The sequence below is a fragment of the Pteropus vampyrus genome, unplaced genomic scaffold, assembly GCF_000151845.1.
Source record: "Pteropus vampyrus isolate Shadow unplaced genomic scaffold, Pvam_2.0 Scaffold170, whole genome shotgun sequence".
NCBI lineage: Eukaryota > Metazoa > Chordata > Mammalia > Chiroptera > Pteropodidae > Pteropus > Pteropus vampyrus.
Genome location: NW_011888951.1, coordinates 4,130,472 through 4,148,152, shown reverse-complemented (window position 1 = coordinate 4,148,152; position 17,681 = coordinate 4,130,472). Strand labels below are relative to the sequence as shown.

At 37.2% G+C, this 17,681-nt stretch overlaps 1 long non-coding RNA gene and 2 pseudogenes across 1 annotated transcript; 1 reads left to right on the top strand and 2 right to left on the bottom strand.

Moving 5' to 3' along the window:
• Positions 1–1,126: 1,126 nt before the first annotated feature.
• Positions 1,127–1,245, bottom strand: LOC111745929 (annotated as a pseudogene).
• A 2,239-nt stretch (positions 1,246–3,484) lies between these two features.
• LOC111745921 lies at positions 3,485–5,940 on the top strand. The gene is made up of 2 exons (XR_002782847.1): positions 3,485–3,668; positions 5,611–5,940. It is a non-coding gene; the product is annotated as an uncharacterized LOC111745921 (long non-coding RNA).
• Positions 5,941–12,714: 6,774 nt separating this feature from the next.
• On the bottom strand, positions 12,715–13,663 carry LOC105298989 (annotated as a pseudogene).
• Between the last annotated feature and the right edge of the window lie 4,018 nt (positions 13,664–17,681).

Below are 17,681 nucleotides of genomic sequence, written 5' to 3'. Positions count from 1 at the left end.
ATTGATTCATTCAAGTTTCTCTCTCCTGTCTGATAAAAGCTTGCATTCTGCTATGTCAGCATTTGTTATAGCCGATATTTAAGAATAAGATTTAGAAAATCTATCATGTCCTGGGCCATCATCAAACTAACTATGGCTTAACCTTGCAGCAAATCAACTTTTGTTTCAAGCTAGATATCTTTGATATCTAAAGTGCAAGACCAATAACAAATTGAGAGATCTACAGACACAAAGACAAAGCTCTTGTGTTTTTTTCATCTAAACACCTCGATTTATTTTATAAGTTTATTCATTTTCCTGTTATGTTTTATATAATATATGGACTTAACTACAAAATAAAATAAGTGATAAAATAACAAAAGGATAATATTTCCTCTTGTGCTTGTCTTTGTCTACAGAATTTCCTTCTTTTATATTTGCCCTCAACTCCTCACCCCAAATGAATTTCAGCCCAGTCATTATCTGAAATAATGTCTCATCATCCATTGTTAGATCAGGAGCTCTAAATGGTCTACATAGTCCAGAATTCTTTTCCTCTGACTGTCCCCAAGGGACACATTGTGAGGCAGAGGGAGGGCGGGGACATAAAAGAGATAGGTAGTATAGTGAATGAAAAATAGCACATATCTTGAAGACAGGAGGCTTGGGTACTAGTCCATACTCTGGCAGTAACTATGTGATTCTAAGCAGGTCACCTAACTACTCTGAAATCTATCATTTGTCAAATGAGATGTTTCTAAATCTTAACATTTCTTCTGTTCCTGTAGTTCTGTGAACCCCATTTCTGAAAATTCTCAAGGAAGTGATTTTATCTTTTCAGAGATGCCTGTTTTTATCAGTACCCATAAAGCTTTTTGTGTGGTTATATACTTCTTCCTCTTTTTCCCTTTAGATCACATTTTAACTACCCACCCAGAGGAGCTCTGGTCAATATTTCTTTTTATCCCGTTGACAACAACTCTTAATGGCTGGCCTCTCCTGTGTGCAATAAGTCAACATTCTTTTTTATTCTTTTTTTAATTAAAAAAAATTTTTTTTAAATTTTTTCATCAAGGCAACCCTTGGTTGACCTCATAGATTGCAAGGAACTTGTCAGCTTACAATCCCTTATTTTTTTTATTTTTTATGCCTACAGCACCTGGTCTTCCTAGGTGGTCTCCCATCCAAGTATTAACCAGGCCCTACCCTGGTTAGCTTCCAAGATCAGATGGGATTGGGCTTGTTCAGAGTAGCATGGCTGTAGACAACCAATATTCTTTTTTAAGAAGAATTTTCATACCTTCTACTTTACCTGGACAAAGCATATTGAGATCCTGACTCAACCCATAGAAGTGTTCCTGCCTTCAGAGTGAGTAGGCATAGGTAAGAGTATGGATAAAACTTTTGTAAACTGTACTGTTCTTGGCATAAATATGAATTATAGTTTATTTTTAAAAAAATATGTGAAGTAGTCACTAAATGAGTACTTTTTACTAAGGTTATCTATTGCCAAGATAATTATAGAAGCATTTTCTGGGGAAATTCACTTTAAGTTTTTGGAATGATTCAAAAAATGTCTGTAAAAAAATTCATTCATCATCTTAATTTTTGTGGTTAGTGCTTTCAGTTTTTATAAATATTCTCATTTATCTGTTTTGGGGGAGCCCAAAGTAAATAGTTGGAACTTTACATTTGTTTTATCCTTATTTCTACCTATTATATAATACTTTAAGAATACATCAAGCACCTTGATTTGTTAAATAACTAGTGTTTATGGGGATTCCATTAAATTAATTTTAAGAAGCCTACTAGGTTCTTATGAAAACCCATAATGAGATGTTTCTTTGTTTTAATTGTTTATCCCTGAGTATGCTATATATCCATAAATAAAATGTCATAATAAGAAATAGCATGGTATATAGTAGGAAATGCACAGGTTTTTAGATAGAGGTCAATTCCATAACCTACCATACAGTCACCTTTCCAACAGGGCTGCTCATGGTGCACAACTCCAGGGGCCACCGTTCATATTTTTGGAGTTCCAAGGGTAACATTTTCATAGGATGCAATGTGAATAGTGCCCCTGTAATAGTGCAATGATGGCCTTGCTCTCTGAGCCTGAGTTTTCTCCTCTGTAAAATGGTGCCTGAGTCAAACAGCGTTCCTTAGAACTCCCTAAATGATTAAGATGAAAGGTCATTAAAGTGTTTTATCTCCCAAGCCATGGCAAAAAGGAGCTCATGGTTCTAGGCATAGCAAAGCTCTATTCTACATTGCCGCACTCCAGTTCAACCTGCATTGCTCTGCGACATAGAGTTTGCATGGATTACCTTAGCCTCCTCATTGGTCTTGCTTATGATTTACTTCCCCCAGTCCTTCCAGTACACTCTATTTAGATAGAGCCCAACTATCCAAATTTCACATCTGAGCGTGTCATACCCAGCCAAGGTTTTGAGGCAGGCCGCTGCCAATGCACACTACTTGTGGTACATGATCAATGCAACAAAGACCCAAAAGATCTGGGTTAACATGCACTAGCCAATGGACAATATCCTTCTGAGCCCAGATCCCAATGTGTCCTTATTTCTCTCACAGCCCAGAGACTTGGTGAGGCCAGGGAGTTACTTTCAGTTGTTTTGCTGAGCCCCACAAAATACACAAGATATTTGGTAAAGAGGGCAGTCATCATTTCACTACTTTTGACAAAATTGTTTCAAAAACTATTTCAGATGCAATACCAGTGAATAAAGAGCTGTCACAACCAAAGCTAAAAAAAATACCATTGTTTCAAGCTTCCATTCCTTTGCACATATTTTTATAATACAATATTAAGGTTTTTTATTTTTTAAAATACTTTTCCCATCTAGGTCATGAACACCTTGATGGCAGGTGGCATGTCATACATCTTTTATCCCTATCATCTAGCATAGTGCCCAACATAGTCTACTTATGATCATAATAGCTAACACTTATTGAATACTTACTATTGAAAAGAGTCATTTAACTCCCAAACAGTACAGTGGGGCAGATGTTATAATCCCACTTTTAGAGGAAAAACAAAAAATGGTTTAGGAAAGTTGCCCAAAGTCACACAAATGATTGGTAGGAGAACCAGGATTCTAATCTAGAGCTATCAAATTCCACAGTCTAAACTCTAAACATCACCCTATATCACTCAACAAATGTCTATTGAAATGAAAATTATGTTTTTGTGGCCTCTAGACAGATATCTTCATCAAGTATCATTCAATATTAGCCTGAAAGTCAAACCTATCTTAAGGATTATTCAGGAGGTAAGTTTGAAGGTTTTGTTTGTTTTGTTTTTTAAAGTAGGATTGGTAATTTTTGTATATATTCAGGAGTTGATTTATAAACTTAATTGGATATTTTGCATACCTGGGACAGGATCTTTGATAGCAGTATTTGGGCAAAAATTCTTAGGTTACGTATGTTGATCTCCTTGACATTAGTGTTTCTTCTCATAATGTTTCCACCTTTTAGGCATACCTTGTCAAAGAAAAAAATACTCTATAAATTTGAACAAGGTAGTGATGAATTTATTCCTTGATTAATACTTAATCAAGGAGGCAAAATACTTGTTCACTGAAAAATACGAAACATTTGCTGGAAGAACATAAATAAATGAAATGACATCTCATGTTCATGGAATGGAAGACTTTTGTTAAGAGGTAAATACTATCCAAAATAATCTACAGATTCAATGCAATCCCTACCAAAACCCCAAAAAAGTATTTTGTAGAAATAGAAAAACTCATCCTAAACTGTACATGGAATTTTAAGGTTCCCCAAGTACTCAAAACAGTTGCAAAAGAACAACAAAGTTGGAGGACTAGCTTCCTGGTTTTAAATTTTACTACAAAGCTACAGTAAGCAAAACGTGGCATAAAGACAGATATACAGACTAATGGAATAGAATAGAGATCTCAGAAACAGACCCTTACATGTATGGTCAAATGATTTTCGACAAGGGTGCCAAGACCATTCAATGGAGGAAAGGATGGTATTTTCAACAAATGGTACTGGAAAAACTATATCCACATGTAAAGGAATGAAGTTAGACCATTACCTTACACCACAAACAAAAATTAAAATGGATCAAAGGCCTAAATGTAAGACTAAAACTTTAAAATTCTTAGAAGGAAGCTTTATGACATTGAATTTGGCAATGATTGCTTGGATATGACACCGAAAGCCAAGGCAACAAAAGAAAAAATAGAACTATGTCAAAAAAAATTGGACTACATCAAAATTAAAAACGTGCAGCAAAGGACACTATTAAGAGAAAAAAATGCAACCCACCAAATGGGAGAAAATATTTGCAAATTATATATCTAATAAAGGATTAATATCCACAATATATAAATAACTGCAAGTCAATAACAGAAAACAACCTAATTCAAAAACGAGCAAAAGACTTAATAGACATTTCTCCAAAGAAGATATACAAATAGCTAATAAGCACATGAAAGGATGTTCAATTGTCACAAATGGAAATGCAAACCAAAACTGCAATAAGCTACCATTCCACACCAATTAAGATAGTTTTAAAAAAAAAGTGTTGGCAGGGATGTGGAGAAATTGGAACCCTTGTGCATTGTTGGTGGGAATATAAAATGGTGCAGCCACTGAGAAAGTCAGTATAATGCTTCTTCAAAAAATTAAACAGAAATATCTGATCCAGAAATTCCACCTCTAGCTGTATATCCCAAAGCATATATATACTAAAAGCAGAGACTCGAGCATATTTGTACACCCATGTCCATAGCAGCATTATTCACAATAGCCAAGAAGTAGAAACAACCCAAATGTCTATCAACAGATGAAGGAATCAATAAAATGTTGTATATACATACATTGGGATATTATTCAGCCTTAAAAAGGAAAAGTATTCTGATACTTGCTAAAACAAAGATGAACCCTGAAAACATGCTTAGTGAAATAAGCCAAACACAAAAGTACAAATATTGTATGATTCCACTTATATGAGGTATCTTAGAATAGTCAAATTCATAGAGACAGAACAATGATTACTAAAGGCAAGAAGGAGAGAGAAATAGTTATTATTTAGTGGGTACAGAGCTTCAGTTCGACATGATGATAAAGTTCTGGAGATGGATAGTGGTGGTTGTACAACATGAATGTATTTAATGCTACTAAACTGGGTACTCAATGGTTAAAATGATAAATTTTATATTATGTATATTTTATCACAATAAAAAGAAAAAACTGTCAGCATGCCTCTTAGTACCCCATATTTAAGAGATCAGCCAACAGTATGTAAGTGTACCCCATCACACTATGGACACAGTTGACCCCAGCATCAAGTTTTATGCCCAAGGCTGTGGTATTGAGAGCCCTTGGATAGATGCTCTGAGGAGTCAGAGATGGATAGGAGCCAATCTCTGCCTCCATGTTACTTAGTAAAGTTAGAAAACGGTAAATATAAAAAATAAAAGATCATACCATGGGCCAGGTAAGTGCTATGGACTCTGTTTAAGTGTTACACAAGAAGAAGATATTCATTCCATCTTTATGTTTTCTACATAAGGTTGTTACCACAGTGTATTAAGCCCAGCTCACACCTCCTCTAAAATTGTTTTACATCCACAGATCCAGCTCAAGAACAGACAACCATGTTTTCAAGGTGACTCTACCGCAGTCATAGGTGGTCAGACCAAGGATAGAACACTGATCCAAGATCTACTCCATAGCTGGGCCAATCCATTAATTTCTGAGAATTTTCTACTAAAAATAAAAAAGACAGAGTCAGATGATAATGGACCCTTGAATTTAAAGGCCAAGTAGGATGGGGCTACAGCACTAATATTGGGTCATGTGCAAGCACTGGAAGCTGGTAAGAATGAAGTGGAGTGGAAATGGTAGGCTATACAACCTTAGAGAGAGAAGAGCCTCATAAAATGGCCTTGAAATTCCTGTCTCCATGATACCTAGCTGTCCTTTTTCTGTGCCTTGGTTGCTAACCTACCAGTGAGATGTTTGTGTTCTTAAAACGCCTCCCTCTGCCACCATTAATTTTTGTTTAAGCTAGCTTGAGTTCCTTGCAACTAAATGATCCCAGAGAGAGAACATTTGAATTTTCTCTACAAGAATCTCCTGATCATAGATGAAACGATTGCTCTGAAGAACTCACTGTCACTGGACAGCTACAAATGGGAATTTAATGTTAAATGAAAGAGTTGGAATAGAGTAAGGTATTTTTGGACTACTATGGATCATGGCAGTAGCATGAGGTAGGATGGTATATTGGTAAAAGAGAATCTGAGGTGCTAGTAGTGGCCTTACATTCAAATCTTACCTCCTCCACTCCACTCCATGACTTAGATGATTTATTTAACTTCCTAAACCTCAATTTTTCTATGTGGAGAGTGAGAGATAATAATACCTTGCAGAATTGTTGGGGAAAATAAATGTATATGAATTGTGTGGCACATAGTAGGCACTCAGTAAATGAAATTTTATTATTAAAGCATGACTAATATGGCTTGTTCAAATCATGATGGTCTTGGCCCAATTTGTAGTATATTTTTAGTTAATAGAGTTGTTCGCAAGTTTTTCTCCATCTGGCCTCTCTTTGTTACTACCTGAATCCTAGCAAATACTGGCGACAAATGGATGAATCAAAGAGCATACTAATAGGGTAAGATTAGACTTTGAGCTACTTAAGCACAGGTAATAGGTTTTATTACAGCTTTGTGTCTTCAGTGTCCAAGACAGGGCCTGGCATTTGGTACCACATATTAGCTAAACCTGAATCAATTAAATTTAGAAATACATGAATGACCAAATATACTTGAGATAAGTAGTGGCCAGAGGTTTCACATAGTGTTGTTCCCTACCCCAGATAGTTCAAGCATCATGGGATCTGTCAACTCATATAGCCCAAGCAGAAGCATTGCTCATACCTCAGCCTTGATATTTCAGACTCCTTTTTGGCTCTGGGTCCCAATCAAAGGTACCAACCTGTATCTGCTGATATATGGGTCACAGCAGTATTTCAAAACCCAGAGGCCTACCAAATATATGTCTTGGTGGCAAGAAGTGTAATGTGCAATGGCCTGTTCTTCGGAGGAAATGTCCTAGAATGCTCCAGATCATTGAACCCCTAAAAACTTCATTGATGTGTTAGGCTTCTGAATCTTGGTATAGTTTCTCCCCCACATTCTGGAGTGCATATGCCTTACCAAGGCATCCAGAGTACTTGCCACTTACTTCCTAACACATCTGATTAATGTGATAGTACTGATATACTGGACCAATATGACGTTCTGCAAAATATTCAAACAGTTCCTATCCTTTTGGACTATATTAGGACATACAGTATGTAAATTAACATGACAGTGGGGCAAGACTATGAATGTATACTGTTGCCCATCTTTGTGATTCTCTTTTCAGATGGGTATAGAAAAGAACACATTTGCCAGATCAATGGCTACACATCGCATGCCAGAGGCTCTGTTAATCTCCTCTAGAAAGATGTATCAGACATAGCAGGTATAGTTGGAGCCACTGCTTGATTAAATTTGTATTAGTCTACTTGTCATCTGATATGATCTATCACTTTTTGCAGAGGCTAGACTGGTGAATTATGAATTATGGAAATATGACAAGGACCATTGCTCTGCATTCTCTAAAGTTTTGAGGGAGGCACTAAACTCTGCTGTTCCCCTAAAATGTGACAGGTTTTTGATTTATTATCTTGGCCACAAAGTTTCAGGGACTTCCATTTGGCCTTTATTACTACTAGTAGTAGCTCTTATTCCATAGGTCAAGAAACTAATGTGAGGGTTCTGTTATTTCTATGTATGCCCATTCCAATAATACATTCAGAAACAGGGGAAACAGGTGTATCCAACAACTCTAGAAAGATCTGGGTATTTTCCTTACTCCAGTGTAGAGTTATCTGAATAAATAGCTATATATCTCCTTTGAGGAAGGACTGAAGGAATCACTACAATATTCACTTGCTGTGGTTTTGCAGGATTGTTTCTCCAGGGAACTCGGTCTCCTTCAGTTGACAGCCGGGTCTGACAACAGCAAAGATTTGACTTTGCAGTAGTAGGCAGCTGATCTCAGTCTTCTCCTCACCTATTGTTATTTTTTAAATTTTAAATTGTGATAAAAAAAATCTTATCATCGTAACCATTTTTAAGTGTACAGTTCAGTAGTGTTAAGTATATTCACTGTTGTACAACAGATCTCCAGAGCATTTTCATCTTGCAAAACTGAAACTCTATATCTATTCAATTACGCCCTCTTTCCCCTCCCTCCAGCCCCCAGCAACCACTATTCTACTCTCTATTTCTATGAATTTGACTACATTAGATGCCTCATATAAGTAGAATCACACAGTATTTGTCTTTTTGTCTGCTCATCCATTTTTGATATCTTTTAGTTATATATAACAGGTAGTTCATCTATCTTGGCTCTAAGAACTCCATGTCCCAAAATCCCTGTCGGCCAGACCCTTCTGGCTACCATTTCGACAGTAAGTCCACCCTTCTTCTAATGGTTCAGTACTGCCCCCCAGTCTCTGTGAGTCTGCAATCTTATCTCCATTGCTACTCAGGAGCCCATCTCCTACCATCAGTCTTGACCTAAAGATAACAACGGCTGTAAGACTCTCGGTGATGCTGGTACTTTCCCTAACTAGTGTATTGCTGGTTGCCTCAGTAAATGGAGTGTTCTCCAGGCCCTTCCAAGAAGCATAATCAACTGGTGGATTTTTCAGTCTTAGATAATAGACTCGTTATAGCAGGCCTACTTCTCTGAGCCTTTTGATTCCTTTCACCACTGTTTGCCACAACAGTTCTGGCATCTCTACATACTTTATTTAATGTGGATGTGGGCTATCACTTCTTTCAAGCTTCAAAGAGCTGTCCTAGCAGTGTATAGAACCATCTATTGGGGCCCTTGCAGAGTACTGACTTCTGTGTCATGGCAAAGTGGCCTGATATTGATGAATTCTCTCTTATCCAGCTTTAAATTCTACCCCCATTTGTCCAGCCCTCAGGCATACTTTCCTGGTACTTGCCATTACATATAAGTCAGGTTGTATAGCTACTTTGGGATATAATCTTGCCTAGTTGGGCTACTGGATCCTAGTGATGGGTCTGATAACCAGAATGAGAGTTGAGGAGAGACCCTGAGGAGGACTTGCATTGTCTTATAAGGTTCCTACAAAAGGGGAGGGATGGGCCTTTATCTTCTTACCTGGGACAGTGGGTCACTTCTATAGACCCAGAGGATTCAGAGGAATCTTGGGATTCAAGTTTCTCAAATGCATCCACCTAGATATCTTCACCCCAAATCTCAGGGTCCTACTTCTCCCCTATCAAGACTCAACATTTATGGGGAGATTCTCACACACTGAGAATTCAGTCTTTTCTAAAACTTGCCCATTCTTACAATTCTGCCTGATAATTAACTAAATCTGACCACTGGCTGCAAGAGATGAAGGTCTCTAAATGCTAACAGTGAGGTCCTTTGCTTTAAATTGTCAATTAATAGATCTGAGCCCATCATTTTCTTTCATCAGTTCATCAATGGCTCTTAGCAATAGTCACCCACTTCCACAGTCCTTATGGTTGCTATTTCCCATATATCTTTCAAATATCTGAGACATTGCACCAGTTGGACTGAGCATCCTCTCCTTCCACCTGTATCCCACCCCACTTCACTGCAGGTGAAATTCTCTGCAACTACATCTACAGTATGCCAGGGAATCTCATACTTCATCTACCATATTGTCATCCTGTCCTTGTGTGCTCTAATTCCAGAATCCTATCCTTAGGGTATGCTTTCTAGGAAAAATCTCAGGTTTGGTTCCCTAGAAGCAGAGCCTGAGATAGAGATTCTGGTTCAAGTGAATTATTGAGGGATTTGCTCTTAGGAAATGATGAGAGAAGCAGCACAGGACAGGAGAAGAAAACTAAGGAAGAATGTAAATTCGAAAACCAGCTTTAGTCTAATTTCACAAGGAAACTGAAACAAGAACTGTATCCCAAAATTAGTCTATTGAGACAAGGGACTATGCCAGACAGTCACTGACAGTTCTCCCTTGCTCCAAAGAGAGGTAGCTCCTTTTTCGTTGAAGGCAAATTTCTAAGAAAGGGACAACTGTGAGTTGTTATCAGCCAAACGTTGGCAAAAGTCAGAGGATGACTGCATTGACTAGTAAAAAGGATTTGGATGTGACACCAACAGCATCCCTCATAAAAATACATATTTTCTTAAGCTATGGAGACCTGCATACACGTAGCAGACATATTATCTTCAAATAATAATATATGTTTACAATCCCTTATACGCAAATCCAAAACCCCAACTAACTTCAAAATGGTTTGGGGAAAAAAAGAAAATTTAAAAAAAATTCGGAAAAAAGCCGAAAAAAAAAAAAAAGGGTGGAATAAAAGGGAACCGTTCAACCGGAAGGGGTAACTAAAAAAACCAATTCCCAAAATAAAATTTTTAAAAAAAAAAAAATCCTAATTCTGAAGCCAGCCTGGCCCCAAGCATTTTAGATGTGAAATTATGCACTTATAAACACTATATGTGTCAAAAGCAAGCCTGAACAACCCTGAAATAGGCACTTGCTTTTTCTATTTTTCAGGTGAGGGACCAGAAGCACAGAAAAGTTAAATAAGTTACTCAAGGTCACAAGCTAGTGAATGGAAAAGTCAGATGTGTGAGACTTCAAAGCCTTCTCTTTCCCATTACACTATGCTGTGTCTGCTAGTGAAATTACTTCTAGTTTATGTAATTATATTATCTGTCAGTAATTTGTGATGTTTTGCAAAGAGCACTGTGACTTCTAGGAGCTCTACTACTGAACACATTTGAAAATCTCTAGATTTGATTACTTTAATGTTCTTTTCTACTACCTGGGATTCTGCATGATTCCGTAAATTCTAAGCACACTGCCACTGGTAGATTACTACCAGTTATTAAACACTTATGGAGGGCTGTGCTTTAGCTTTGCACAAAAATGACAGCTTTCTTCTACTTAGTAGCATTTATTCCCCTCCAAGAGTAATTTGCATGGGATTGAAAAAGGACTACTTATAAGAACACCATGGCTAAATAAAAAGAAAATGGGTTTGAGTTAGACATAAATTCAAATCTAGTTTTTGCTGCTTTATTCATTAAATAATATACAAAGAGACTATGTGAGATATAGGGAGAAAGTTGGTCCTTTGATGTCAGGCTTCTATTTTGACTGACAGGCTTCTGCTATGTCTGAATACTATATGTTGGATTTTAATACATGTCTTCTTAATTTTTGTAAAATGTGTACCAATAAAAAAATTTCCTTCCTGTAGATTAAAAGAAAAAAAAAAAGATTGTGAAAGTGTGACTTTTTCCTTTTATAAAATGAATGTAAGAACATTCATATCTTGTGTATTCTTTGTGGAATGACTGACCACCGAAGTCCGATTATCTTGACTATGACCAAATCCAGGGAGCCAGAATCTAGGCCACTGATAAACTGCCAATGCTCATGTTATCTAATTAGACCTCACAGTGGTGTTGGGGTATCTTTCCCATCCCCCAGCTCCTGGAGCAAAAGGGACAGCAAATTGGATATTGAGATGTTGTGTTGCATGTTTTCCTCAATAATGCTCTCTGCTATCTGCCAGAGGCACTGGTTGCCTGCACCAGGGGCCACCTATCCTTGACATTCATAAAATATACAAGAGAACTCTATCTTGCCACTTACATTATTTTGCCTTTTATCTGCCTTTTCTTCCTTCCCTCAGGGGCTTGAGGGATTTTGTGGGGCTGTGGCAATAAAGCAGAACAATGAAGCTCATTTGGCAATTGGTTTGAGAGTCATTTCCTTAACCTTATTTCCTGGGCCTAATAAAATAGAACTAAAACTGAAAGCATAAAATGTGAAGTTTTCCACATCATCCACTCATGACCTCTAATTTACTAAACTACAGAGGCACTTTTTATGTCACTGTGTCCTGGCTCAGTGAATTAGAAGAACTTAATTTTTGCTTATTTTAACTCTCAAGTTTGTATATACTGATCTCCAGGCACTTTAAAAATCCTGTTTTGGAAACAAAATGGGAGGTGGCACTGATATCCCAACTGCACACACATTCTCATCCACATTAACTCCTGCTTTTCTCCCTACTTCTAGATAGGAGGACACTTTGAGAGTCAAGAATTCTCCTCTGGATGGCCATGTCAGTTCAAGTCCTCCAGGAAGCAGACACTAAGAGATAAAATGCAAGTCTGACTCTAAGTGAAAAAGAGAGAGAGAAAGATTAGGTGGAAGCACTCTAGGCTGCCTTGCAGTCTGCGGAAGGTTTGGCAAAGCCATCAGGGTATGCCCAAGCCAAAGCCAACCATCAGAGGAGTCCCATGTCTCCAAAAAACAGGTCTGCCTTAGTATTCCTGCCACACTCAGTAACTAATGGGGCTAGCCCATAGGAGGAATGGCCTCAACACAAATGCATTGATGGATTTCACAGTTCAACGGCTAGAGCTTTGGTCAAATACCCTCTCTATAGTTGGAGGTCTGCAAGTCACATTTTCATGGCCATCACAAGGAGATAATCACTAAAATGTTTTATAATGCCATGTATGGGAAGCATCTGCTTTACTTTTTATTTTTATTTTTTAAATTTTTTTAGAAACTGTTTATTTTCCGTCAACCTTATTTCCATTTTGTTTATGAGTGTGTGGAAGACCAGCTTAAGACCACTCAGTGGTTGTTCCTACCCATTCAGTGGCCTGAGCAGTGGGGGTTGCAGACCAGTCTTCAGTGGCAGGCTGAGCGCTCCAGTCTTCAGTAGGAAACTGCTGAATAGGCACAGAGAGCACTTGCAAATCTTCGGACCAGTCTGCGACTTCAGGTTGAGTGGCAATGAACTCAGGAGCTGGAGCGGTCCATCTACCCTGAAATTCCTCCTTGGTCACAGCCTTTTCAGCAACGGCCTGCTCTTCCTTTTCAATCTCTTCCAGATCTCTGTAGAAATAGAGATGGGGCATGACTTCCCACGAGCGTTCACAGGAGATGGTACCACGCACGCGCAAGACCTCCCAAGCCAGTATTCACCACATCAGCCCCACCGAGTGGGCTCCCTTGTTGTTGCAATGTCCACGTACAGCAGAAGAGAGTCTGTGTTACACAGGGCAATGGTGGGCAGGTTAACATAAGACACTTCTGTGAGAGGCTGATGGTTGGCCCTGGGATTGGTGACTACCAGAAGTCTCGGCTCCTGGGAAGGCTCCCTGGATCTGGTTAGTGAAGGTCCCAGGAGTGAAGCGGCCAGCAATAGGAGTGGCTCCAGTGGCAGCAGCAAACTTCAGCACAGTTCACTGGCCAGTATTCTTGGATGATATGACACTGACATCAGCTGGGTTTTCAATGGCAACAATGGCACAAGCTACCAGCAGAAGCTTCTCCCAAGTTCTCTTCAAATTTATGATGTAGATACCATCACTTTTCCTTTTGCAGATGGACTATTCCATTTGGAAGTCAAGGTTGGTGTCACTTAAGTGGGTTCCTGCTGCAAGGAATTTGAGGACATCCTCCTCCTTCATTTGCAAGATATCAAGGGCTCCGGACATTGAGACAGTTTCCCTTTAAGTCACATGGGAACCAAGAACGACACTGTATGGACCCTTTTCTGAGAAGTGTGGAAAAGCTGCTTTACTTTTTAAAAATCATCATCCAAAATGAGATCAGATAGCTTTATAATCCATCATTCTATTTAATTTCAACAACAACGACTCTGAGATAGGTACTGTTGTTATTTCTGTTTTATCAATGAGGAAAACATGAATCAGAAAGGTTAAGTAACTTGCCTAAGATCACACAGTTGACCATGCAGGTGTCCTGGCTAGAATTTAAACACAATAGGCTTATCTAACTCCAAAGCCAGTGTGACAGGCATTGTGTTTAGGCCCTGAGTCAGTGAATAAGATAAATAGTCCCACCTGCAGTAATCCTCTCAGCAATCATGTTCCTCCTCTGCCCCTCAGCCTTGACAGCTACTATATACTGATTGCTTCTCTGGGCTAGTCACTACACTAAGTGCCTTACAGACATTGTCTCACTTAGTCCTCAACAGCCTCCCTGTTGAATGAGTATTACTAGCCTTATTTTTCATATGAAGAAACAGATTTGGAAAAAATTATAGCTATAAAGTATAGCTAATATTTATTGAGCTCTTACAATAACCTTATGAAGTAGGTGCTCTTATTATTTCCATTTTACAGATGAAGAAAGTGAAGCACAATTAGTTTAGTAGCCTTCCCAAGGAAACACAGCTGAGAAAGTGGTGGTGTCAAACCTAGGTACTCTGGTTTCAAAGCTTGCTTGCTTAACCACTATGCCAAACTGCCTAATGCCAGGAGAGATGGATTTGCATCCCAAGTCTGTCTGACTCCAAATTATCTCATCTAGGGCATACATTGCTCTTCTGCTCAATTGCCCCCCATTCATTTATTCTTTTGTGGGAGTAGGGGAAACATCTACTTTCTCAACAAATACTCACTAGGTACCTACTATATATACTCTATACTAGGGAAACACAATATCCAACCAATGAGCTATTAAGCAGCCATAAAAAAAAGGGAGATTTTAATATACTGACATAGTGTAATCTATGAGATATATTAAGTGAAAAAGCAAGGTGCAGAAGGGTATATATAGTATACTTTTTATGTGTAAGAAAGAAGGTAACTACAAAACAAATGGTCTAAACTCTTAAAAAATGCCAATGTGATGAACTAGAAAGGTTAAAGAAGGGTGAATATTAAAAGATACTAAAGAGACTTGACAAACTAAATGCAATATGGGATTCCTTAATAGGATCCCAAACCTGGGGAATAAAAAGTTATAAAGTGTTAAGTCCTAAACTATAAGGGATCTGAGATATTAGCTCACTTACACAGTTTTACACACATCTACGTACACACACGTGAATATGAAACCTCTGGATCTGAGTCAGAGATAAAACCATTTTGACTGACATAGCAATCTTAGCACCAGTTTTCTATGCCGTTTTCCCTTGAGATGACAGAAAGAGGGCCTGATGTCATCTGCACATACAGTGAAGTTTGTACTACATATAAGAAATGCCAAAATTATGATGCTCAGAGCTTATCTAGAAGGGCCTTCAAAGCTGCCATCCTTCCCTCCAGAGATTAGGAGATAGGTCTTTGCTCTGGAATATAAACAAATCTGGAGAGATATGGGAGAGAGCTCTACTTTACCTTCTTGGAAAGTAAACAAATGGCTAGGGGAGGGAGAAGACTTTTTATCTCTTCAGAAGTCTCATTTTTAGGGTGGCTATTCAATCACTCTTTAACCCAGTTTGCCAGAATTTTTTTTTTTTTCTCAGAAAGCCTTAACCATGCAGAAATGTGAAATTATTTGTGGAGAGTTGTTTCTTGACCTACGTAAGGGATATTAATGGGACAATGAGTATAGTTTGCATATAAACTATAAGAAAAAAGTATTGAATGAAAGTTAAATTTCTTGAAATCAATCATTGTATTATAATATATTTTAAAATGTCCTTTTCCTTAAGAGATAAATGCTGAAGTATTTAGGGGTAAAGGATAATGATGTCTGCAACTTGCTCTCAAGTGGTTCAACAAATAATAGTAACACCAGCAATACTATGAAGAAAAATATAAATCAAATGGAGGCATGTTAATAACAGATGACTTAGGGGAAGAATAGTTCATTAAACTATTCTTTCAACTTTTCCGTAGATATGAAGATTTCTGAAGTAAATGATTTTTTTAAAAAGAAAGAGGAAATAAATGCAAACATTGGAAGAATTTTAGAAGCTATTAGAAATTCCTACCTATCAAGAGATGGGAAAATGGGGTAGAGAAGATGAAATAAACATTTCTCTAAATATACCTTTTAAAATATTTTGACTTTTAAGCCATGTAAAATGTTGTATATTCGAAATGTTACTTTACATCAAAATTAAAGACAAATTAAAACAAATTAACCTAACTCTACATCAAATTACTACTACAATTACCAGAGAGAAAATAATTATTTCAAGTGCCTTCTGAACACAGCGCTGATTATAACCCTAAGTAGGATGTGGAATATTGTCTAAGGACAAGAAGAACTGCAAAGAAATCTGAAACTTGATTCTGGTCTTATTGTTAATAATATTGGTATTGCAATTTCCAAACTATTTCATGCATATTTTAGGATAAGACAAATAAATAAATATGCTAATGTTATTAGAAACCATGATTTTTATGTTAAGAAAAAAACATATAATAGAACTTAAAAAAACTTAAGCTTTAATTGGAAATATCAATATTATTCATGATTTTTAAATTATAAATTTTCTAGCTCTGTCCACTGAATGAGCCCAGATGCAGTGATATCCCAATAGCAACAAATACATCTAGTGCCCAGATCTTGGCTTCCAGATACCATTCCCCAATAAAAGGAATCAGGGCTTCCCCAAAGAAATGGCTGATTCCAGGTCTAGGGTAGAGAAAGTACAAAGTGAACCTGGGATATCTTTTTATTCTAGAAAGTAAGGAAATGCTTAAAGAATAATGGAGACATAAAAATTACATAGGAGGCAACTTAAAGGAGTGCACACTGGCCAAATTTGGGATAATTTGAGCATCAAAATAAATAATGACAAACTAAATGTAATTGTTACTGTTTACAGAATATTGAACAAATAAAAATCTACAAACCCACAGCGATACTATTAAAAAAGTAAAAGAAGCGGTTTGCCACAATTGGAGGTGACTATTTCACCAACTCTTACTCTAAAAGTTGGTAAAGAGCAAAAAATTAAACATTTTATCAGGACTTATAAAGAAGAACTCTAGTTCATTCCCCATTTGGCAGTAAAAAGTTATTTTCAAAAGAATGCCAGATAATAGATGTAGAAGAAATGACAGAATTAGAAAATAACCACATTTCGACCACCAATAAAATAACTGATTCATGCAAGACCTTTCAATAGATGATAAAATTATTAAGTGAAATACTGTTACATGGTACCAAAGCATATCTCCATAGATTACTTGTTTACTGCAAAGGTATGCATGGGAGGGTAGTTACTGGCACCACCTTAAACAAATAATCATAGCATCATTAAGAACAGGACAACTTGACATTAAGTGCCTCCCAATGCAATGCAACATGAAGTTCACAGTACTATCTATGAAATAATCTTGCCAAAAATGTTTAACCTAAATGTGATCAAGCCTTTAGATTTAACTTCTAATTTATAAGAATCCAGATAATCAGAATGTGGGACATCGCTTCTTGGCCTTTTGCCTAAGATCAAGTGCAAAAATGTGGGACATTCTTTAAGACAATAAGCCTCATCTTTCTAAAATGTCTTGTTATTTTTTAAAATGTGGGGCAATTATTTTAGATTAAAAAAATGGAGGGTACACAATAATCCAATACAGTGTCTGAACCTTGACTAAAAATTGATTCTAACAAAACTAAGACATGAGAAAATATGAACATGGGCTGAATCATAGAGGATATTAAGAGACTGTTACTATATTAGGTGTCATAATGATACTGAGGTTGTGAGGGGGATTATACTAATTCTTAAGAGATTTATGCTAAAATATTTAATGATAAAGTGTCATGATGTCTGTAACTTACTTTCATATAATTAAAATATACATAC